This window comes from Bubalus kerabau, chromosome 20, assembly GCF_029407905.1.
Source record: "Bubalus kerabau isolate K-KA32 ecotype Philippines breed swamp buffalo chromosome 20, PCC_UOA_SB_1v2, whole genome shotgun sequence".
In the NCBI taxonomy this organism is placed as follows: domain Eukaryota; kingdom Metazoa; phylum Chordata; class Mammalia; order Artiodactyla; family Bovidae; genus Bubalus; species Bubalus kerabau.
This window is the reverse complement of record NC_073643.1, coordinates 12,059,992-12,083,533: the sequence shown is the minus strand read 5'-3', so window position 1 is coordinate 12,083,533 and position 23,542 is coordinate 12,059,992. Positions and strand designations below refer to the sequence as shown.

Genomic DNA, 23,542 nt, shown 5'->3' with positions numbered 1-23,542 from the left:
TAAATCTAATCCAACGTCAGACCTACATACTTTGTGGGAAGGCATTTTTCTCTATTTCCAATTAACTAGATATGTTCAGTTCAGTTGCTCAGTCGTGTCCGACTGTTTGTGACTCCATTTACTGCAGCACGCCAGGCCTCCCTGTCCATCACCAAAGCCCAGAGCTTACTCAAACTCACGTCCATCGAGTTGGTGATGCCATGCAACCATCTCATCCTCCGTTGTCCCCTTCTCCTCACGCCTTCAATCTTGCCCAGCATCAGGGTCTTTTGCAATGAGTCAGTTCTTCGCATCAGGTGACCAAAGTATTGGAGTTTCAGCTTCAGCATCAGTCCTTCCAATTAATATTCAGGACTGATTTCCTTTAGGATGGACTGGTTGGATCTCCTTGCTGTTCAAGGGACTCTCAAGAATCTTCTCCAACACCACAGTTCAAAAGCATCAATTCTTCAGTACTCAGCTTTCTTTATAGTCCAACTCTCGCATCCATACATGACCACTGGAAAAACCATAGCCTTGACTAGACAGACCTTTGTTGGCAAAGTAATGTCTCTGCTTTTTAATATGCTGTCTAGGTTGGTCATAGCTTTTCTTCCAAGGAGCAAGCATCTTTTAATGTAATGGCTGCAGTCACCATCTGCCGTGATTCTGGACCAAAACAAATAAAGTCTCTCACTGTTTCCATTGTTTCCCCATCTATTTGCCATGAAGTGATGGGACCAGATGCCATGATCTTAATTTTCTGAATGTTGAGTTTTAAGCCAACTTTTCCACTCTCCTCTTTCACTTTCATCAAGAGGCTCTTTAGTTCTTCTTCACTTTCTGCCATAAGGGTAGTGTCATCTGTATATCTGAGGTTATTGATATTTCTGCCAGCAATCTTGATTCCAGCTTGTGCTTCATCCAGCCTGGCATTTCACATGATGTACTCTGCATATAAGTTAAATAAGCAGGGTGACAATATACAGCCTTGATGTACTCCTTTCCCGATTTGGAACCAGTCTGTTGTTTCATGTCCAGTTCTAACTTTTGCTTCTTGGCCTGCATACAGATTTCTCAAGAGGCAGGTCAGGTGGTCTAGTATTCCCATCTCTTAAAGAATTTTCCACAGTTTGTTGTGATCCACAAAGTCAAAGGCTTTGGCAGGGGAGGGAGGTGGGAGGGGGGTTCAGGATGGGGAACATGTGTACACCCGGGGCGGATTCATGTTGATGTATGCCAAAACCAATACAATATTGTAAAGTAATTAGCCTCCAAGTAAAATAAATAAATTTATATTAAAAAGAAAAAAAACAAAGGCTTTGGCATAGTCAATAGAACAGAAGTAGATGTTTTTCTGGAACTCTTGCTTTTTTGATGATCCAGCGGATATTGGCAATTTGATCTCTGGTTCCTCTGGCTTTTCTAAATCTACCTTGAACATCTTGAATTTCACAGTTCATGTATTGCTGAAGCCTGGCTTGGAGAATTTTGAGCCTTTGCTAGTGTGTGAGATGAGTGCAATTGTGCAGTAGTTTGAACATTCTTTGGCATTGCCTTTTTTTGAGAGTGGAATGAAAACTGACCTTTTCCAGTCCTGTGGCCACTGCTGAGTTTTTCAAATTTGCTGGCATATTGAGTGGAGCACTTTCAACAGCATCATCTTTTAGGATTTGAAATAGCTCAACTGGAATTCCATCACCTCCACTAGCCTAGTTCGTAGTGATGCTTCCAAAGGCCCACTTGACTTTGCATTCCAGGATGTCTGGCTCTAGGTGAGTAATCACACCATCGCGGTTATCTGGGTCATGAAGATCTTTTTTTGTATAGTTCTGTGTATTCTTGCCACCTCTTCTTAATATCTTCTGCTTCTGTTAGGTCCATACCATTTCTGTCCTTTATTGTGCCCATCTTTGCATGAAATGTTCCCTTGGTAGCTCTAATTTTCTTGAAGAAGATCTCTAGTCTTTCCCATTTTATTTTCCTCTATTTCTTTGCACTGATCACTGAGGAAGGCTTTCTTATCTCTCCTTGCTGTTCTTTGGAATTCTGCATTCAAATGGGTATATCTTTTCTTTTCTCCTTTGCCTTTCACTTCTCTTCTTTTCTCAGCTATTTGTAAGGCCTCCTCAGACAACCACTTGGCTCTTTTGCGTTGCTTTTTCTTGGGGATGGTCTTGATCACTGCCTCTTGTACAACGTCACGGACCTCTGTCCACAGTTCTTCAGGTACTCTGTCTATCAGATCTAATCCTAGGTATGAAGAAACATTAAAAAGAACTACCTGTCCTCCTACTAAACTTACAAGGGTGTGTTTTCTTTTTGAAATATGTGTAATTATAACTGAAATACTTTCATGAAAAAAAGTAAAAATCAAAATATGATAGAAGAATAGGATATCTGCCACTGATAATAAAATAGAAGGGATCAGAATTAAGTCCCAAAGAAGGGGGGAATTAGCTTTAGACTTTAGTTTCTCCTTCTGACTGGGAGTGAATTCTACTGACAATACTCACATTAACTCTATTCTATTAGTAAAAAAAAATAAAACTTAGAACATAATACAACAAAAGAAAAAATTACATGAATAAAGACAATCATTTTAATTTCTTTTTAATCTATAGTAAAACAAAACACTAAGCTGAAAATGAGCCGAACTGACAATAGCTTTAATTCAAGGCCAGTCAACATGATTCAATAAATTATGGCATTAGAAAACTCATGGGAAGCAAATAAAGACAGGGACAAGTTTGATATCATGCCTACAAGGTATAAAAAGGTGACAAAATGGCATGTAAAGTGTGATTGAAATTATGTAAAATTTTGTACATATGAATAATAAATGGCAAAGGAAACTGTATAAAAAATTCTTTTTTCTTAAGCTTTATATATTGTCGATAATCACCTTACCAAAAACTGATTTAAGCTACTAAAGCTATAATTCTGGGGCTACCTCACAGTATGAAAACATGCAAAGAACAATCAGCTTTGACACTGTATTAAGCTGATGAAGGGGGAAGATTCATTTGACCTCAGTACTACAAAGTAGGACTATAAAAATTTATGTTGGTTATATCTGGTAAAATCATAATTTTCTGACAGATTTCACACCAACCAAGACTCTTATGGACACAAAGAAATTCTAAGTAAATGAAAAACACATTATTAATTTTAAAAAGAATGAACACCATTAGATTAACCTTAAAAATGTAATAAAATTAAAACTCTGACTCGAATCAATAAGTCAAAATTAGAACAAAGAAGTAACCATTAATGTTACCAAGTCTTGGGTAAGACATCAATGTTCAACTCGACATGTTTTTATGATTAGAGCAAAATTCTTTGAAATTCTGGGTCTCTCTTCAGATCCCTGTGCGTCTTGCACCGTCATCCACCCACTGGGGGCAACAGTGGTGACCCGGCACGTTCATAGCAGAAAGGGAGATGCCAACATGTCCCTTCTCTTGGGCCATGCCGGTCAGGTTTGTGTGGCTTAAACTTGTCTTACAAAGACAAAATAATTCCCTGAAATGGTAGGCAAGGTACTGATTAGGCTCATAAAAGGAAGAAGCCAACAGGTAAAATATGATATAAGTACAGTGTTCGTGAGGGAAGGATTAGAGAAGAGAGCACAGCTGTGCGAGTCGGTGATCCATGCGCCACTCCAATCCAAAGACACAGGCAACGAGGGCCACTCCAGACACAGTACTTCTGCTCATAAAAGACTCAATACCAACACTTGGTGGGCTCCTTTTTATAAAAATGAACAGACCTTCCCATACCTACTCATCCACTACCCCCAACCCCCCAACACACTGACATTCGCACACACAAAGAAAAAGAAATCATTAATAAAATAACTTCTCTGGGACTTCCCTGGTGGTCCAGCGGCTAAGACTCAACTCTCCGACGCAGGGGGCCTGGGTCTGATCCCTGGTCAGGGAACTAGGTCCTGCACGCCACAACCAAAGAGCCTGCATGCCGCAACTAAGATCCTACAGGCTGCAACTAAGATCCACTGCAGCCAAATTAATTTTTAAAGGTAATAAGTTTCCTGAAGTTAAGGCCATGGGTCACCAGATTCAAAAGGCCTACAGAATGTACAAGTCCTGAATCTACACCAAGGTATTTCATAGGGAATTCTTACAGTTAATTTCAAACATGGGAACAAGAATGATTTTACAAGCTTTCCAGGGATGAAAAGATCAGGTCACAGATAAAGGATTAACAATTAGAATGGTTTCAGTCTTCCGGAAACAAAAATAATTCTGGCAACAAGAAGACAATAGAGCGATGCCTGCACGTTCCTGAAAGAAAATTACAGACCCCCCCATGTGGCTTAAGCCCAGCCACACCGTTCTGTTCTCATGCTTGCACGCTCAGCTGTGTGTGGGTTAGTCACTCAGTCATGCCCAACTTTTTGTGACCCATGGACTGTAGCCTGCCAGGCTCCTCTGTCCATGGGATTTTTCCAGGCGAGAATACTGGAGTGGGTTGCCATTTTCTCCCCCCAGGGTCTGTTCTCAAACTTGATTACAAAAGACTTCAGGCTACGCATGTTTTCAAAAAATGTATATTTTACACCCTATGTTAATAAATGACTAAAGGTACCTCTCCAATAAAAGAGAAAATCAAAACGGAGGAAACACAGCATACAGGAAACAAATCCAAGACCGAAGAGGTAAACGGGATCCAGCCATCCCAGGGTGACGGGCATCCCAGGAAGAAAGCTACAGACTGAAGCAGTCACTGGTTCCAGAGACATAATAGAGGGCGGCATCGCCCAAATCTCCACAGCCTACGAGACTTCTTTTTAATATGAGCTGAGCTGGCCCTGGCTTTTAATCTGAATTTAATCTCTCGACCCCATGCTGATGAAGTTCCCACGGTTCCACCCCCAGCTGCCTAGATGGGAGTGAGGCCATATTTCACACCATGGATATATTTCACTTTTACCTACTGCTAACAGATAGAGCAGGAAGAGCCTGAAAGAACAGTGTACTTCCCCAGCCATATTTCTTCTTGGTACTTAATACCTTGTACAGACTTCAGCTCCACCAGGTGCCCCGACTGTGATGAGCCTTAGGGTTTCTCGGGACTTATTAGCAAACTTTCCCAAGGACTTAGCAGAAAGGACTCAAGAAAGACTCTGTCCAGCTTATCTGCTCCTGTCAGCCTTCATTTAATAGTAGCAACATGGGCCTTTCTGTTCTTAACTAGGTTTATATTTGCCATTCAGTTTTCCAAAACTGTCAAAATAGAGCCTGCCTAGGGATAAGTACTATGGTAGAAATTGGCCTACTGTTCATCGAGTCATTTCCCCTTTTGGCCCACAGTTATACTACAGGGTTACAAGACGTCATTCCCATGATTATATCACACTACATGGGGCTGTCTAGCCTGAAGAATCGCCCTGGGCTTTCTCTGATGCTTTGATGAAGTGGTCAGAACATCCGAGGGTCAAGAACTTCAGGTTGGCCTTAAAAGCTGAGAGCAGCCTTTAGGAGTTTGAAGACAGCCTACAGATGACCAAGCAACTTCTATTAAGCTAGAAGCCTCAGTCATAATTTCACAAGAAAATTAATTCTGCCAAAAACCTAAGTGAGTTTAGAAGCAATTTTTTTCCCCCCAGTTGAGTCTTCAGGTGAGAATACAGCCCAGCCATGAAACTGTACTGCATGACCTGACTGCAGCTTCATGAGACCCTAAGCAGAAGACGGTTTAACTTCGCTCAGATTCCTGCCCCCAGAGAAACTGTAGGATAATAAATGTGTGTTGTTTTAAGTTGCTAAATTTGTGCTCTGTTATACAACACAGAAAGCAAATGCAACTGCTTTTAAAACCGGATGAATGAATTCAGCAAAGTTGTAGGGATACAAAATCAACACAAAAGATCAGCTGCATTTCTATACACTAATAACCGAATGAACAACTAAAAAGGAAAGAAAAAAAACAATACCATTTACGATAAGAAAAAAAGAACAAAATACTAGGAATATGCTTAACCAAGAAGGCAAAAGATCTGTTCACTGAAAACTACAAAATATTGCTAAAAGACATGAAAGGACACATGAATAAACGGAAAGCTACCTCGTGTTCACGGATTGGAAAACTTCATATTGTTAAAACGCCAAAACACCCAGAGAAACCTACAGCTTCAATGTACTCTCTACAAATCCCAATTACAGATTCTGCAAAAATGGAAAAACCTATCCTAACATTAACACTCCTATGGAATCTCATGGGACCCCAAATAGCCAAAACAATCTTGAAAAAGAAGAAAAAGGAGGCATCACGCTTTCTGATTTCAAAACTTACTAGAAAGCTACAGTAGCCAAAACAACATGTTACGGGCCTACAGAGAGACACAGAGGCCAACAGAATTTAACAGCACAAAAATAAACCTGGCATATATAGTCAAATGATTTTCAACAAGGGTGTCAAGGTCAGGTAATGGGGAATGGACAGTCTTCCCAACAACTGGTGCTGGTAAAACTGGAAATCCTTTCACGACCTTCCTTGCATTAGGAGCAGCTAGTTGACTCAATTCTGGCTCATGGAACATGGACAAAAATGATGTATGTCCAGGCCCATCAAACTTGCCATGGAACCCACCACACTCCCTCTCTTTGCCCTTGAATCTGTCAGCCAGAGGCAGAGAGTTCAGTGCAAGTGTGAAAGTCTCTGAGTCCCATGGAAAAGCAGAGTCACGAGATGAAAGTGGTCTGAGTCCTCAGGTGACTGTGTGGAACCAGCTACCCCTTCGCCAGTGGGAGTGAGAAAGAAGCTTTAAAGTGTTTAACTACTGAGACTTCGGTGTTGTTTGTTACAGTAGGTTAGCCTAACCTGACAGACACGAAAAGGTGATCAAACCATTCAGTTTCTCAAAATTAAGTCACAAATTGACTAGGAATACATATTTGGAGAAAGGGATGTGATTACAGAGCAAGGCAGGGAATGGTTCCCAAAGAGTTATTACCGTGTAAAATGGGATTATGATTACTAGGAGGGAAAGACCTGCCATTTAAGAATATTTGCAGGAAACTTTGAGGATACTGAATGTTCAACTTCTTGGCCTAGGTAGTGAGACCAGAGGTGCTTATTTTATTATTCTTCCTGAAACTGTATTTTGTTTTCTATTTCTCTATAGGTATTTCACAAATAAACCACAAATTACTAAATCAGAAAGAGTAGACATGTGAAAAATCTATTGGAGTATTTGGGGAAAATAAGGTGACTAGAAAACCCCCTCCCCCTCCAAAAAAAAAGGTCCTTAAATCTCGGGGAGGGGGGGCAGGGAGGGGTGGGAAAGAAAGTTAAGCAAGAAAGGAAACAATCATGATATTAATTCTTGGCTTAAGTCGTAAATAGTATTTAGTTATAAGGAAGACACAACTATTGATTTAAAATTGCAACACTAGAATGTTGCAGGGAGAAGTAGGAATAAATAATGAAAAAAACAGTACAAAACAACAATTAAAAAACAGCAGTTTTCCACCATTTGAAGATACTCCTAAGTGCATATATGTTTTTTACACAAAAATAGATTTATAAAATATGTGCTACTTTGTAACCAGCTATGGCTGATGCTATGGTGGCTTCCCACTCTCGTTTACATCTTTGTGTGAACACCTCCCTTGGAAATTGGGCAGAACTCATGACTTGCTTCTACCAACAGACTATCCACTTGGACATGGAGAAAAACATCTCATCTAAATCGGATTTCTTGGGACGTCTCTGGTGGTTCATTGGTCAAAAGTCCACCTGCCAATGCAGGGGACACAGGTTTGATTCCTGGTTCAGAAATATCCCATGCTGGGGGGCAATTCGGCCTGTGGGCCACAACTACTGAGGCCTGTGCTCTAGAGCCCACGCTCGGCGACCAGAAGCCCACACCACAGCTAGGGGAGGCCGGGCTGCAGTAACGAAGACCCAGTGCAGCCAGAGATAAATCAATAATTTGTTTTTAAATGGATTTTTTTTTCAATTTTTAGTCCTATAATCTTTGGATCATTTAGCAATAACATGTATGCTTACTAATTATGTTGTGATTATATAAGAAATAACACAATAAATACAATTTTGTTACTATAAGTGATTAAACCATTTAACAGAAAAATAAACACTTCAACATTCTAACTCCCCCCCACAGCATAATTTAACTGCTCCTAGCTGTTAAAATGTTTCTATTGAGAAAAGTGGGAGATGTAGAAAGAATAACAAAGTGATCAGAACAAACAACTTAAAAGTTAAATTTGTTTCCTAAAGCTGTAATTTTATATCCAAACCAGTTAAAAATTTCCTGTTTCTAGAGAAGGAAAACTAACATATAGAAGGTTCAAACTGAAAACAATGGGAAAAGATGACTGTGATTTTTAAAGGAGGATTTTAATAATCTATTTCTGAGAAAATAAAAACACCCTGATAAGCCCTTGAACTTCAAGGCTTTCCCAACCTCTTTTCCGCTCTCCCTCTGCTCTGCTCTCATCTCACTTTTTTGGAGGAGAAGGGGAAGGCAGAGACAGGGAAGCGATATAACAAGATAATAGGAACATGACAGATAACAGGAATAGAGAATAGAGAAAAACAGTGATTATTTTTTCTACTCACACTGAATACTAAATACATCATCATCATCAAATGCTAGCAATCCAAATTTCTGAGGGAAAGGAAAAGCTCAATTTTCTGGAGTGCCAGCCTACTCTAAAGCAAAAGGAAGGGAAGCGCCTGCAGGTTTTGCATCTCTAAATGCAGGCTGTGTGCCAAATTCTTCCAACCACCTCCACTCTAACCAAGGATTTGGATAAATATGGTGACATGAGCCTTGATCAAACAAGTGGCACGCTAAGCTCTTTAACAGCTTTCTGGCCTAAGAATCTCTGAGATCAGTTAAAGAACGTCAAACCCAAGCACTTTACTCACTAAGTACAGAAACACCAAGGTTTCATGAGAAAGCATCTGGTACAGAAAGGCAGCTATGCTGGGACACAGCATCTGGTAATAAACCAAAAATTTAGAGCGAGAACTTTCTGATATTATACATGGGGCTGCACAGTTCTATGGGAAGAAGAGAATGAGAATTTGGGAAGAAGCTTATTCCTCTGTATAAACTCAATAATCCTTTTTAAGGTCTCTGAACTGGACTACTATTTCAGCTCGGGACATGGTCTCCCTATTGGGGTAAGAGTAATGTCTTTTCCCCTGGTGTAGAGCATAGACCAATCCTTGCCAAACACTCAGAACCAGACATGACATCAATACTGCGCTCTTCCTTGTGCATTCTTCCACATGCTGCCCTCGTTAGCTGTCCTTAATCCAGCTCATCCCGCACAGAGGGAAAACAAAAAAAACCTGGATCTTAGACATGCACGCTAAGCACACTTTCACCCCCAAACTGAGCCTTAATCTTCCGAAGGCAAAGGTCCTTTATAAGCTCCCTCTTCTGTTGCCATCTTCCTAAACCGCAGGCCTTCCTGACTTGCAGTGGGGCCAGGACAGATTGTGGTTATGTGGTAGGTTCTGTCAGGAGAGTTTTGACAAGGCCTCAAAATAGACCCTGGGCACCAGCCAAGGAAACTGCCACTCACAAGTTCCAACTTTGTCCTCATACATTAGCTCCCCAGCACTTCCTACACGCCCCCGCCCCTGCCCAGGCTCTCCTTTTAAAAGAGTAAAGATTCTTGAACTCTTGCAAGTCTTGATGTGCTGTATAACATTGAAATTAAAAATGAAAATCTTCTTATTCTGCTCAGGAACACTTTGCAGAATAAAGACTAAATCTGTACCTACCTTCTGCCTTGAGAAATTAATCCATCAATAGCATTCTGGTTTGTAAAATGATTTTTGGGTCTCAAATCCCACAGAGGTTTATTTTATTATAAATAGATTAGGATATGGAAGGTAAAGGAAGCGAAAAAATAGGCCATTTATTTCCCATGTGACTAATATATGGCAGCAGACTTCTGCAGGGCAAGAAGTGAAACTGTGTATGTTTTTAATTGATATTGGTCATAAAACCCTAAAACAATCAAGCTACTTCAAAAGACACTCATTTAACTAGTATCACCAAATATAAATGAAGTAGTCTGTCTATAATCGCACGGTCTTCAAAGTACAGTGCTTCTACCTTTTCCAGTATAAATAAAATCACCCAGCTGTCACTCTAAGGGGTTTAAAATTACCTTATAAAATACACTTGCAGTATATTTTTAAATTGGAAGTAGAAAGGATACAAAGTAATTAACAGCTCTTTTCTCCTACAAGGTTAAAAAGAAAGGTAATTTCTATTATAAAATGAATCCCAATATAAGCTTGAAATAAATTTTTAAAATTTCACAATTTAAGTCCCAACCTGCACTCACACTTCCAGAAATAAATTCCATATACACACTTACACACTACAGCAAAGGCTTATACATGAGCTGTTCATTACAGCAGTGTTGTTGTAGTTTAGTCACTAAGTCGTGTCCGACTCTTTTATGACCCCACGGACTCTAGCCCACCAGGCTCCTCCGCCCATGGGATTTCCCAGGCGAGAATACTGGAGTGAGTTGCCATTTCCTCCTCCAGCGGATCTTCCTGACCCAGGGATGGAAACCTGCATCTCCCGCATTGACAGGCAGATTCTTTACCGCTGAGCCACCAGGGAAGCCAAATGTCTGGAACAGGGAATGTTAAACTGTGGGAAATGAGCACGTTTTGTTTCATCTGCATTCGACAGGTCAGCTAGTCTTTTTTGAAAAATAGATGGACATATGTGCTAATATAGAATGATCTCTAAGACACATCAAAGGTCAGAATGAAAGGCACAGGGCATTTTTTTTCTAAACACAGGAGATTATATATGGAAGAGAAATTTTGGAGAGACACACAGGAAACCATTAACCGGAAACCACTGCTTGGATTATGGAGTTGGGTGGCAGAGGGAGTCAAGCCTAGAAGTTTATCGTGGAAAGGAAACTTCCTTTTCACCATGGGACATTTTCTTTTAAAATGTTTTATCAATTTTAAAAAGTTCTACAAACAACTACTGAAGCCAGAAGGGGAGCACTCTCCTTCTGTGGATGCCATCTTTCCACCTCTTCTTAATCACCTGTACTCTTCTTATCTACTGCTCTTCCCATCTCTGCTGCTGCTGCTGCTAAGTCACTTCAGTGGTGTCTGACTCTGGGAGACCCCATAGATGGCAGCCCACCAGGCTCCCCCGTCCCTGGGACTCTCCAGGCAATAACACTGGAGTGGGTTGCCATGTCCTTCTCCAATGCATGAGAGTGAAAAGTGAAAGGGAAGTCGCTCAGTCGTGTCCGACTCTTTGCGACCCCATGGACTACAGTCTACCAGGCTCCTCCGTCCATGGGATTTTCTAGGCAAGAGTACTGGAGTGGGCTGCCATTGCCGTCTCCTTCCCATCTCTAGACCAAAACAAAAGCACAACACATATGGAGCAAATATCAGAGCTTCCACGAGAAACAGAATCCCTTCTCCATCCCCCAATCAAAACAAAGATATAACAGAACAAATGAAAAAGCAATAGCATACAGTAAACCCAGTTTTTAGCCCCGTGTTGGATTCCTTTTAAGTCTGCCTTAATTTATTGAAGGCCAAAGTTTTCAAAGTGAAAGCACAATGTGCAGCACAGATCATTTCTAGTGGTGTCCTGTCTATTATCTTAAAAAGACAAAGTGGAGCAAAGGGCAAAGTTATTTTGCTCACAGGGTATTTTGTGCAACCCTTCTTTCTGAAGTTTTAAAAGTAGAGTTTTGAATGATGGTCATAAACTCTTTACTGTATTTCTAACTGAATAAGGTGGTACGTATTTCTGGTTAAAAGACCGTCTCTCCATTCAGATTCTCCAGAGAGAAAGCAAAGGCAAAGGCCCATGCCACGGCCTATTTGTAGGTACGATGGAAAGTGAGCCTACGGGGAGGACAGAATGTGTTTCCTCTAAAATGATCCTCATCAACATTCCCAACATGGTGCAGGGAGATTTTTTTCCCCCTATATATCTTCATTCTGCTCCTCTTCACACTAGGAGCAGGGTAAACAATTCACAAAGAGCTTTGCAAAAAACTGTTCCCTCTCGTTTCTAGTAAAGATCTGTTTTTGTTTTGAGAGAAAAAGAATCTACTTTGCCAAACATATTCTCCGAATCAGTTTTTCCCTTCATTGTGGAGATGCTTAAATCCTGACCTAAGAAGGATTCTCTTACCCATCAGGACTGTCAGTTTGGGTGGTTTCCACAAGGGATTTTCCAAAAGGGAATCTCTGTTCAATTGGAAACTGAAACTCACTATTAGTTGGACAAAAACCAAAACCAATATTAGGGAACACTCTGAATATAAGAATGGATATCCAAGGAAATAAAATGCCAAAATTTAGTTCAAGAATTAAAAGAAGATCAAGATCAACAGGGCAAATTTACCATTACTTAATAACTGATAATTAACTATAAAGTTCTTTATAAATCAATATAAGTTGATTTCCAAAAAAGAAGAAATCAAGGCTAAGAGTATCAAGAACTCTGTGATTCAAAGTCATTTTGCTTAGCAACACTTTAAAAGCCAAAAACGATCAAGTTACATTCCAGTAATAAAAAGTTATTTCTAATTTAAAATGCATTCATTCTCATAATGAATCACTACTTTAATATACACTTTCTTCTATGACAGAACTGAAACAGGAGCTCTGTATAGTCTTTCCAGGTGTCTTGGTGGTAAAGAATCCGCCCACCAGTGCAGCAGAGGCAGGTGAGAGCCCTGGGTCAGAAGATGCCCTGGGGGGAGGAAACGGCAACCCACTCCAGTATTCTTGTCTAGAGAATTCCACGGATTGGACTCTGGAGTCTGGTGGACTAAAGTCCGCTGGGTCACAAAGAGCTAGACACAACTGAGCATGTATAAAGTCTCATTCCACCTTTTTAAGGGCAGATTTTCCCAAATGGGTAAGGTCTTTCCCTCAAAAGACTGCTTGTTCTCTGTACTGCAGATTCTTTGAATGAACTTTTTCCTACCTTAATGATGGTAGCCGTCCTTTTCACTAACATTTGTTTCTAGACATTTATCTTCCTGGAGTGGGTAAAATCACAACAATCCACTTAGGAACTAACTACTCTAAATCCTAGAGCTTCTGCAAAAGTCCACTATTTGTTTCTCTACCATACTTCATGACAATAATTATGCAGCAACAAACCTAACAAAAGCCTCAATGCGACACTTTCTAGGAGTGAAGGTATCTAATTAAACAGGCGGTAACAAACCTCAAACTTTCCTCTATTCCAAGTTTAAGAACCCTATCAATGATTCATTCACACCGCGAGTGACCTAACTTCCTCAATGAATCACACTTTCTGAAATTCTTATTCTAAATGAGTATAATAGTCATCATCTCTACATGTGTTGAACACAGCATGAAGTTGGTCAAACTAAGTTAATTCTGTAAGACCTTCAAACCACAGTGAACCTCAAGTCCCTGCCAAGTAACTTATCTGCAACACTTTGCCTTTTCCAACAATTGCACCTCTCCAAACAGATGCATCCCCAAAATAAACATTTAATCTTGAAACACTTATTTTAAACACTAAGAACTGATTCATCCACACCCTGCCCTCCATCTCTCTGGTTCCACTACTGCATCCCCATTCTCCTCCCATTGTGATGCCGTGAAAAAGTAATGGACACTTATCCTCACACTCATCCTTTAATCAATGAACCTACACTACACTTTTTCTTTTTAGGGCAGAAGTGCTGAGTCATTAAATGGAAACTCGAAGAAAAAGAGCTACAAGCAGTTGAAGTTTAGGATCCCATTATTTCCCTGGCCAGGTCTCCACAGCCTGATATTTGTATATCCCACGGTGGAAAAAGCAAAGCAAACACTTGAACTTTTCCCCCCCTTCCCGTCGAAGAAAGAACAAGAGATGGGTTTCCTTAGGTCCTCTGGCTTCCAGCAACATACCCACGGCCACGAGAAGCAGGCCAGGCCAGAGCTATATAACTTAACAATCTGGGTGTGAATAACACCTGGCCGTAGTCAAGCATTAACCCTGACACTCCTAGCAAGCGCTTGTTCTGGTCCTGCTTCATTCAGTTCGGGTCAAGGAGGAAGGAAAAAAAAAAAAAAAATCCCATACAAGCTCTACGCCCTCCACTGGGCTGACACCTTTCCCCGGGTGGCCGGCCAGGGACAGACCGAGGGAGTGGTGCGTCGGGGAGAGGGAGATGGAGCCCTAGCACCCAAAGAGCAGAGACAGCGGCCCGAGTTCATTTCTCCCACAATGGGAGTATCGCCGTCCCCGCTCGCGGATCGAGACTGAGCGTTCGAGACCCGGCGTGATGCCCGAGGACGCCGCAGGCAGGGGGCGACCTCGACCCCGGGGCCCCCGGAGGGGGCCTGACCCCCAGCAAGGGTCGGCGGCAGCGCGGACTTCGCCGAGCTGCAGAGGCCGGGAAGCGGGGGCCCCGCTCCCCGCCAAGGCTGGCGGGAGGAGCGGCCCTTACCCGTGTCCGGGCGCGGGCTGTGGCTGCGGGCGCCGCCGGGAAGGGCCGGAGCGCGGCTCGCCGACCGGGAGCCTGCCGGAGCGAAGGGCGAGGGGCGCGGAAGGTAGACTCGGTGCCAGGTCTCCGGCCAGGCGGGCCGGGCAGGACGCGGCGGCTCCCGGCGCCGACGGCCGGTCAGTCAGTCACGCCGGTGTCCCCTCGGCTGAGACAGCGGGAACCGGCCCCCGGGAGGAGCCGCAGCCCGGGCGGCGGGCGGCGGAGGCGGCGGAGGGGCGGGGCCACAGGGTCGGCGACCCGCTCACCCGGAAGTACTTGTGGTCGCGGCGGCGCGCGCTGCGCGACGGGCTTGACCCCCCGCGGCCGACTGCGTGCCGCCGAAGAAGAGGAGACCCGGGACCCCGAGAAGGGTGGAGGCTCTGGCGGCCTCCTGAGGTGGCTCCTCCAGGCCCGCGGGGCCCACCCCGCCCCTCCGCCCCCAGGACGGGGGTCGGGAATGTGAACTGACGCGCGTGCCCCTTGGCGGCTACCCCCTCCTCGGTCACCTCTAAACTGTCCGGCCTAGAGGGCTTGGGTGAGTGGGCCGGGGCGGCAGTTCTAACCGTTGGAACGTAGGTGGGTGGGTGCGGTCGAAGCGCTGGAAGCCTTATTTCCAAAATGAATGATTTTGGAATGATTTCCGGTGAAGAATGCTGGGGGCGGGGCTGGGGGGAAAGGGAGTCTGCTCAATATCTGATGGACTCGGAGCTGTCATTCAGTCCGAGAGTCTCAGTCGGGATCCACCAGCATCAGGGCCCTGGAGAAAGACCAGAGGTCCTGCTCTTTGGGAAGCTTATCTTCCAGTGGGGTGGACGGATTTAAGCAAATAAGGTTGACAGATTGCGGTGAGACTCCGCAGGTGATACACAAAGGTGATGAGAGATCCTGTAGGCGAGACCTCTGGCAGGAGAAGACCTCCAGAGGGAAGTGGCAGTTGGGCAGCCTCCTGAGAAGAAGGCACAAAACACTTCGATACAACTTTACCTCCCGGACAGAAGTAGGTTCCAGGACCCGCTGAATAAGCCCATGATTCCATGTTAAGAACCTGGCTCGAATGCCTTATAAGGGCTGTTTGTGTGCTGCCCACCCCTGCGATTTCAGAAGGCTTGCTCACCTTTCAGAGTTCATGAGGGCTGGAGTGCGGCACTGCGAGGGCGGCGTGGATTACGGAAATGTGGTCTTTAGGCAGAGAGACACCAACAGGTGGCTTCATGGCAGGAGGATCATACCATCAGCCTTGGAAAGACAGTCTCTAACCTCGCGCTCTTTCTCTTTCCATGTCGCTGTTTTTCTCAGACCTGTGAACAAATACTGAAACTTATTTTTACCTGGGATCAAGAGGGGCATGTCCCCAAAAGATCATACTATGTTACGATGTGAATAAAAGGATTAATGACGTGTTTTGCTCAGTTAAAGATAAACTAAAAAGCAGACTTGCAAGAGAGAACCTATTCAGGTACCTGAATAATACCAATAATCCAATAATGTATATTAAGTATTAGTTTATGTGACTGCATAATTAATGGAAAGACTGTTTGGAATGATGTTAGGATTGGAAGGGACTTCCATGGTGGTCCAGTGGTTAAGACTCCGTGCTCCCAATGCAGGGGGTCTGGGGTTCAGATCCATGGTTGGGGAACTATTAATAGATCCCACATGCCACAACTAAAAGATCAGGCACGTCTCCAATAACAAGGAAAAAGATCCTTCCAGCCACAGCTAAGACCTGGTGCAGCCAAATAAATAACTACAAATAAATGTGTGTGTGTGTGTTTAGGATTAGATTCTCTTGCTTTTTAAAATTTTACTTAGTCACTTGTTTCACCTCATATCAAACTAACAGAGAAAGAAAGGTCTTGCTGTGTCTTCTGGGAAAACCGGGAGGGAGCTCACACAGTATTTGCACAACATTCTACTAAACTCTTAAATACATTATCCCTTTCAGTACTAGGACCGACCTTGAGATATGGGAGTTACTATACCCATTTTAGTAATAAAGTCATTGAGATTCAGAGAAATAATGATTTGCCTAAGGTAACAAAACTAGTAGCTGAGAGAATCTGAGATTTGAAACTGAATTTGAAACTCTCGTCTTTCTGGCCCCAATACCCCTTTTACTTTATGCCGTGTTGCTGTAATTTTAATATTTAAGAGGGAAATATAAATAAAGCGTCCGGTCAAGCAAATGTCTATGTTGCTCTTGTAACTTTATTATGAAAGTATACTTTAAGGCAAAGTGCTATAAGGCAATTTTGGAAATTCTCTGTTTTTATTTCTCCCACAGTAGGATATTTGCCATCTGTTACCCCCCCCAAAAAATTTCACTTGTTTCGCATGTGTCTTTTGAAGGCTCCCAAGAGTGTTCTGATGCTAACATTTCGTTATTGCAAGGGGATCCTTACTAAATGCATCACTCTGAACTGTTTCACAAGCAGTCCTTCCCTGCACATTCTTTCCACCAAAAATATGCGTTCCCAGATCTTTATGGAATATTCTGACATGTGAATGCCCCCAGGTCTGTGTGAGCTAGCTGCTTTAGGGACATATTAATAGATGAAGGAAAAAAATTTTTTGAGCAATGAGGTGGTAGGATTTGTACATTTTTGTTCATTTCATATCAAATCCTTCACATTTTTCTTTGATGATGTCAAGAAATAAAAGTTTTCCTTTCTCAAGAGCAGATACTCATTTTTGCGGTTTTCACAAAATTGACTTTTGCAAACAATGCTATGTTTCACTCTAAGCAGTTCTCCGGAAAACATTAGTTCAAACATTAAAAATAGGATGCTACTTTTCAGGCCTCAATCTTTTTATTAGTAAAGTATGTGTATGTAAGCACACTTTGAAAGCATTTTTAAAATTTTAAAAACTCCTTACAAACCCGTGGAAACCTAGCAAAGCAACTCTTTGTTTATGTGTATTTGCTTTAAGTTCTGTTTCCAAAAATGCTTTCTTATCTAGATTTACTACTTTTTCTTGTTTTCCTTTTTTTGGTGAGGAGGGGAATTACAGACTCACCAGAAGTTACAAAAATAATACAGAAAAGTCCTCTTTACTCTTTATCCACTTTCCCCCATTGGCAGCATCTTATATATCTATAAAACATTATTAAAACTAAGAAATTGACATTTCACTGTCTTTTGATTAGTAGTTTCTTTCTGTGTTTCATCATATTAAAAATTTACCATTTTGCAACAATTCATTTGGCTCTTCTCTCTTTCCTAAATTAGCAAATGATAATATTAATAAGCTTGCCACAGTGCTTGTCTAGAATTACAAGTTTACTAAAAAAATTTGTGAGTTAACACACTTAAATGTGATTTATTTGTAAGATTTTTGCTTTTCCTGCTTATATTGTACCATATCTTCCTGCCCTAATAAACCTATAAATTTATACAACTTGCAAATGTGTGTTTTAATATATACCCTCTGACCACTGAAATATTTGCAAAGAGATTTCTATTAAGGAAAGCAAAAGTTCTCATTTGACAGAAAAGGGAAAAAAAGTTTGTAAGCATCTAATTATTCACATGAGAATGCTATAATCTGTTGGTTCGGAAGCCATATCTCACAGCTAATTCTGACTCCATATGGATTCTCCTAGAGAGAGCAGCTCATCCTTTCCTCTACCAGACAGCAAACAAAGGAAAGAGAAGTGTAATTTCCTTTCTTAAGTCTCAGTGATGTAGGAAAGGATGATGAGAGGGAAGAATTTGGAGTTTTGTGTTGTTCGGTTACTAGGTCGTGTTTGACTCTTTACGACCCCATGGACTGCAGCACGCCAGGCTTCCTTGTATCTCCTGGAGTTTGCTCAGATTTATGTGCACTGAATCAGTGAAGCTATCTAACAATGTCATCCTCTTTTGCCCCCTTCTCCTTTTGCCTTCAATCTTTCCCAGCATCAGGGAGTTTCTTCTGTATAAAGGCCTCATCACGATAATCAAGTGATGGCTTTTCTGTGTTGTATGCTCTGTAAATGAGTAATCAAACATCATTCATATTACGGCTCATTTAGCAAACTTACTTGCCTACTGTGTACCAGGCACCCAGTTTTGCACTGGAAACATAGGAACACAACAGGGTCTATTTTTAAAATGTGTATTAAGCTCTTCCTATGTGCCAAATATTTCCCAGATGCTAGGGATTCAAGGAGGAGTAAAAAGAAAGCTGTGTGAGAAGAAAGAGAAGAAAGTCTTCTCTCATGAAACTTACTGTCTGGTAAAGGAGATAATCACACAAAATTCACTCTATAATCCTAATAGGTGTTACTAAGGGTAGGTATGTGGTGCCTGAGGGTGAGGAGGAGGTAGAAGAGCCCAGACGGAGAAGCTGCAGCTGGTCTCTTGCTGATGCTTCGAGTTGCGGCACCAACAGGAGCACTGAGCCCTGACTGGGTGCATTCTCCTGGGTTTCTTAGTCTGACACACGTGCAGAGAAGGGCCTCCGTCTAGCGGAAGGACAAAAGGAGGCAGAAGTCACCAGCTGGAATCCATCTCGGCTGAGAAATGCGTGCCAACACCAGGACCAAGTGAGATGATGATTGGCCAGAACCCGCCCCCGCCCCACACACACCCCCCGAAAACTGCCCCTTTGTTAACAATCTAAGCCGACCCTGTTGGGGGCAACTCGCTCCAAGCTCACCTGTGTGCTCCCTCTATACTATTTTGTTTTTTCCACACATACTTGTTTCTTCCACACGTACTGCGTTTCTAATAAGTGCTTTTATCGTTTTCACAGTCTTGGTCTGTTTTCTTTCATCAAAGGAAACGAGCTGAGGTACTTCTTCCAGCTCTTCACCACCCGAATCAAGGGCATTAAAGTGGAATTCAGTCTAACCTGAGGTATCAGAAATGACTTCTAAAAAGAGATGCTCTAAGCCAAGATTTAAAACCTCCTCAGAGTGAACTCAGTGCAGAAGTTGGGGAAGAGCAAGGAAGACCACAAAGACCTCATAATGGGACAAGCAGAGTCCCAGGGACTAAAAAGAAATGAGGGAGATGATGCGAGATGAGTCTAGAGAGCTAAAGGGCCACATGCAGGGACCTACAGTCTTCCTAAGGATTCTTATCTTCATTTTGAAAGTAACACAAATTGGAGAGTTTTTAGTAGGAATGACATGATCAGACTTTGTGTTTTTAATGATCACCTTGATTTCAGTGTAAGGAATTCAATCCTTAAATAAATATGCCCTTGGTGCACACTACAGGCCAAGTACTGGTCTGTGTCTTGAGTCCACAGCAGTGGACAAATGCAGACTCCCTGTTTTTGAGGATCTCATAGACAATACATAAATAGTACATAAGATGGTGAGAAGTGCTCTCAAGAATATTGGAACCCAGGGACTTCGCTGGCAGTCCAGTGGCTAAGACTCCATGCTTCCAGGGCAGGGGCCCAGGTTTGATCCCTGGTCAGGGAACTCGGTCCCACGTGCAGCAGCTATGACTTTGCAACTAAGACTTGGTGCAGCCAAATATTAAAAAAGAATATTGGAACCCAGGTAAGAATAAGAGGGTTAGGGTCTAGTTGTTTTATTAGTTTGAACCATATGAAATTACTGCTCTCTTTGCATCTTTTTTCTCTTTTAACCTCAGGATGATATTTAGTTTACGTGGCACAGCTGAGGAGAATGACATTAGAATTACATCATTCAACCTAACACTTGGAAGAGTCAGAGAAGTCCTAATGAGGTGACCCAGAGGCAAGCCATGCAAACTCACAGCAGGGAGAGCCTCCCAAGCAAAGGGACAGCAAATGCAGAGAATGTACTTAGAGTGTATGAGGAACAGAGAGGAGGCCAATGTGGCTGAAGAGTAATGGACAAGAGGGAAGACTGGTAGCAGGGGCCAGAGTGTGCTGGGTCTTGTAGACCATGGTATGAAATTTGCTCTTTTTCTTTGAATGAGATGAGCTGTTGAGGAATTTTGACCAGAGGAGCTGCAAGACCTGTCATTTTTAAAAGGACTGTTCTGTTCATGGTAGATTTTAGGAAGCCAATATACAGATGGATCACTGTAAAGTCTTTCAACTTTGCTGTGTTTTAAATTTTTCTTAATAAAATGAGAGGACTGTCCTCTGCTGGATTGTAAACAGACTTTGGTGGGGGGTGGGCAGGGAGGGTGAGATCAGGAAGACCCATACTGCAATAATTCACACAGGAGTGGAGACAGACAGAAATGGTTAGATTCCAAATAAATTTTGAAGATAGGGCCAATAAACTTTGCTTACAGAATGGATCCAGATGTGAGAAAAAAAGATAATGCTTAAGGTTTTAGACCTGAGCCACTGGAAGGATGGCGTTGCTATCTCTTGAAATCTGGAAGGCAGTCTATTCAAACAGATTTGGAAGAGAAGACTTTTGGGACAAGGTGAGTTTGCGATGCCTGTTGGACATCTAAGTGGAGATACCAAATAAGCAATTGAATATACAATCAGTAATTCACAGTAAACATTAAGATAAAGATATAAAGATCAATGCCTTGAGAATTAAATGGAAATACACAGTTGAGCCTAAAGCCCGTGACTCATGCTGTTGTTCTAGGCTAGTTTGTTTGTAGGTAGTTATCAGCTACTTCGTGTTACCATATTTATATACATATTATATACATACAGAATATTTATATACATTACTATGTTCTGTTCACTTACGTGCATTACTATCTGCTACTCACAGTTTTATTTTTTAATCTTGGTCTTATTTAAACAGATTATACATTTCTTGAGAAAAGATCTATTTTCTCTTGCGCACTTCACAATGCTGTATCACAGACATTTTATAATGCTCATATAGTAAATTATTGGAATGTAGAGTTTGCTGTTGTTATCATAAAGCATCCATTTTCTTACAAGTATTTAATTTGGGCACTTGTAGCTCTCCTATGAAAATAAGGGTAGAATTGTGATTTTCAGTCTATTGCACCTCCAAGCCCATATCAAGTCAGATAAGTAAAAGAGAGCCTTCTTATGCGACCTACTTAAACTCAAAAGCTCTCACACAGCAAAGGAAACAAAATGAAAAAAGACCCCAGATTGGGAGAAAATATTTGCAAATGATGTAACCGACAATAAAACCTACAAACAGTTCATGATGCTTAACAGCATCAAAATGAACAACCCAATCCAAAAATGGGCAGAAGACCTAAATGGACATTTCTCCAAAGAAGACATACAGATGGCCAAGGGGCACGTGAAGAGATGTTAAACATTGCCAATTATTAGAACATTGCTAATTATTACTGAAAAATGCAAATCAAAACTACAATGAGGTATCATCTCACACCAGTCAGAATGGCTCTCATCAAAAAATCCACAAACAAGAAATACTGGAGAGGGTGTGGAAAGAAGGTAACCATCTTACACTGTTGATGGGAATGTTAATTGGTACAAATACCATGGAGAACAGTATGGAGGTTCCTTAAAAAACTAAAGGGAGGGTTATCATATGACCCTGCAATCCTACTCCTGGGCATAGATCCAGAGAAAAACATGGCCGCAAAGGATACATGCACCTCTGTGTTCATTGCAGCACTGTTTACAGTAACCAAGACATGGAAGCAACCTAAAGGTCCACTGACAGAAGAGTGGATAAAGAAGACGTTGTACATAAACACAGCCATATTATACAGCCATTAAAAAGAATGAAATAATGTCATCTGCAGCAATATGAACGAACCCAAGATTGTCATTCTGAGTCAAGTAAGTCAGATAAGCAGAAACATTGTATGACATACCTTATATGCAGAATCTGAAAAGGTATGGCACAAATCAACTTGTTTAAAAGTAGAAACAAACTCACAGACCTAGACAAGGAACTTACGGTTGAGGGGGAAGGATGGGGGGAAGGGATAGTTAAGAAGTTTGGGATCAACATGTACAAACTGCTATATTTAAAATGGATAACCAACGAAGACCCACTTTGCTCAATGTTATGTGGAAGCTGTTAAGTAGCCTGCGAGGATCTTCTGTCCATGGGATTATCTTGACAAGAATACTGGAGTAGGTTGCCATTTCCTCCTCCAGGGGGATCTTCCTGACCCAGGGACCGAAAGTGTGTCTCCTGAAGCTTTTGTATTGGCAGCTGGATTCTTTGCCCACCTAGGGGAGAAGGGATACATGTGTATGTATGGCTGAGTCCCTTTGCTGTTCACCTGAAACTATCACAGCATTGTTAATTGGCTATAATCCAATACAAAATAAAAAGGTTAATTTTAAAAAAAGAGCCTTCTTAGAAAAAAGAAAGGCTCAGCTCTCCTCCATGTTAGCTTAAAACTCAGACTTCATGCGATAGCACGACAGTTCCCAACAAGTTCAAGTATACATGCACCCTGTCCAAGTCCAGCAAGAAAGATCCTTCCCTGTAGTCTTGGATTCACTAACGGAACCAATATGGCTACCTGCCCATCCCTTAACAAATTACAGAGCTTGGAAAATTCTGTGCTGTGGTTGGCCAAATATGAGTCATATACTTTACCTCTGGTTCACCCAAAGAGCATGGACTATAGAAGAGGAGTGGTTGTCCAGGAGAAAAAACTGGATCACTGTCACCGAAATAAGGAAATGGATGAAAAAAAGTCAGAGTGTTAGTCACTTAGTTATGTCTGACTCCTTGTACCCTTATGGACTGTAGCCCACCAGGCTCCTCTGTCCATGGAATTCTCCAGGCAAGAATACTGGAGTGGGTCACCATTCCCTTCTCCAGGGGATATTCCTGACCCGGGGATCAAACCCAGGTCTCCTGCATTGCAGGCGGAGTCTTTACTATAAGGAAGTGGACTTTGTTGTTGCTAAGTCATGTTCCACTCTTTGCGACCCCATGAACTACAGCACAGGCTTCTCTGTCCTTCACTGTCTCCCGGAGTTTGCTCAGATTCCGTCCATTGAGTCGGTGATGCTATCTGACCATCTCATTCTCTGCCGCCCTCTTCTCCTTTTGCCTTCAGTCTTTCCCAGCATCAGGGCCTTTTCCAGGATGGATAGCGAGGATCAAAAAACAATGCATGCTACACCTAGAACTGCAAAGGCCTAAGCATTGTTAC

At 42.1% G+C, this 23,542-nt stretch overlaps 1 protein-coding gene across 22 annotated transcripts in view; it reads right to left on the bottom strand.

The window, feature by feature from the left end:
• LRRFIP2 (LRR binding FLII interacting protein 2) overlaps window positions 1-23,542 on the bottom strand; it is a 197,413-nt gene that overhangs the window by 94,402 nt on the left and 79,469 nt on the right. For 21 of the 22 annotated variants that reach the window (XM_055558731.1, XM_055558737.1, XM_055558740.1 and 18 more), the window contains exon 1: window positions 14,475-14,612. The gene's annotated coding sequence lies outside the window, so the exon portion shown is untranslated. Of the gene's footprint in view, window positions 1-14,474; window positions 14,613-15,624; window positions 15,809-23,542 lie in introns of those variants that run through there. The other variant, XM_055558732.1, reaches the window with a different exon arrangement.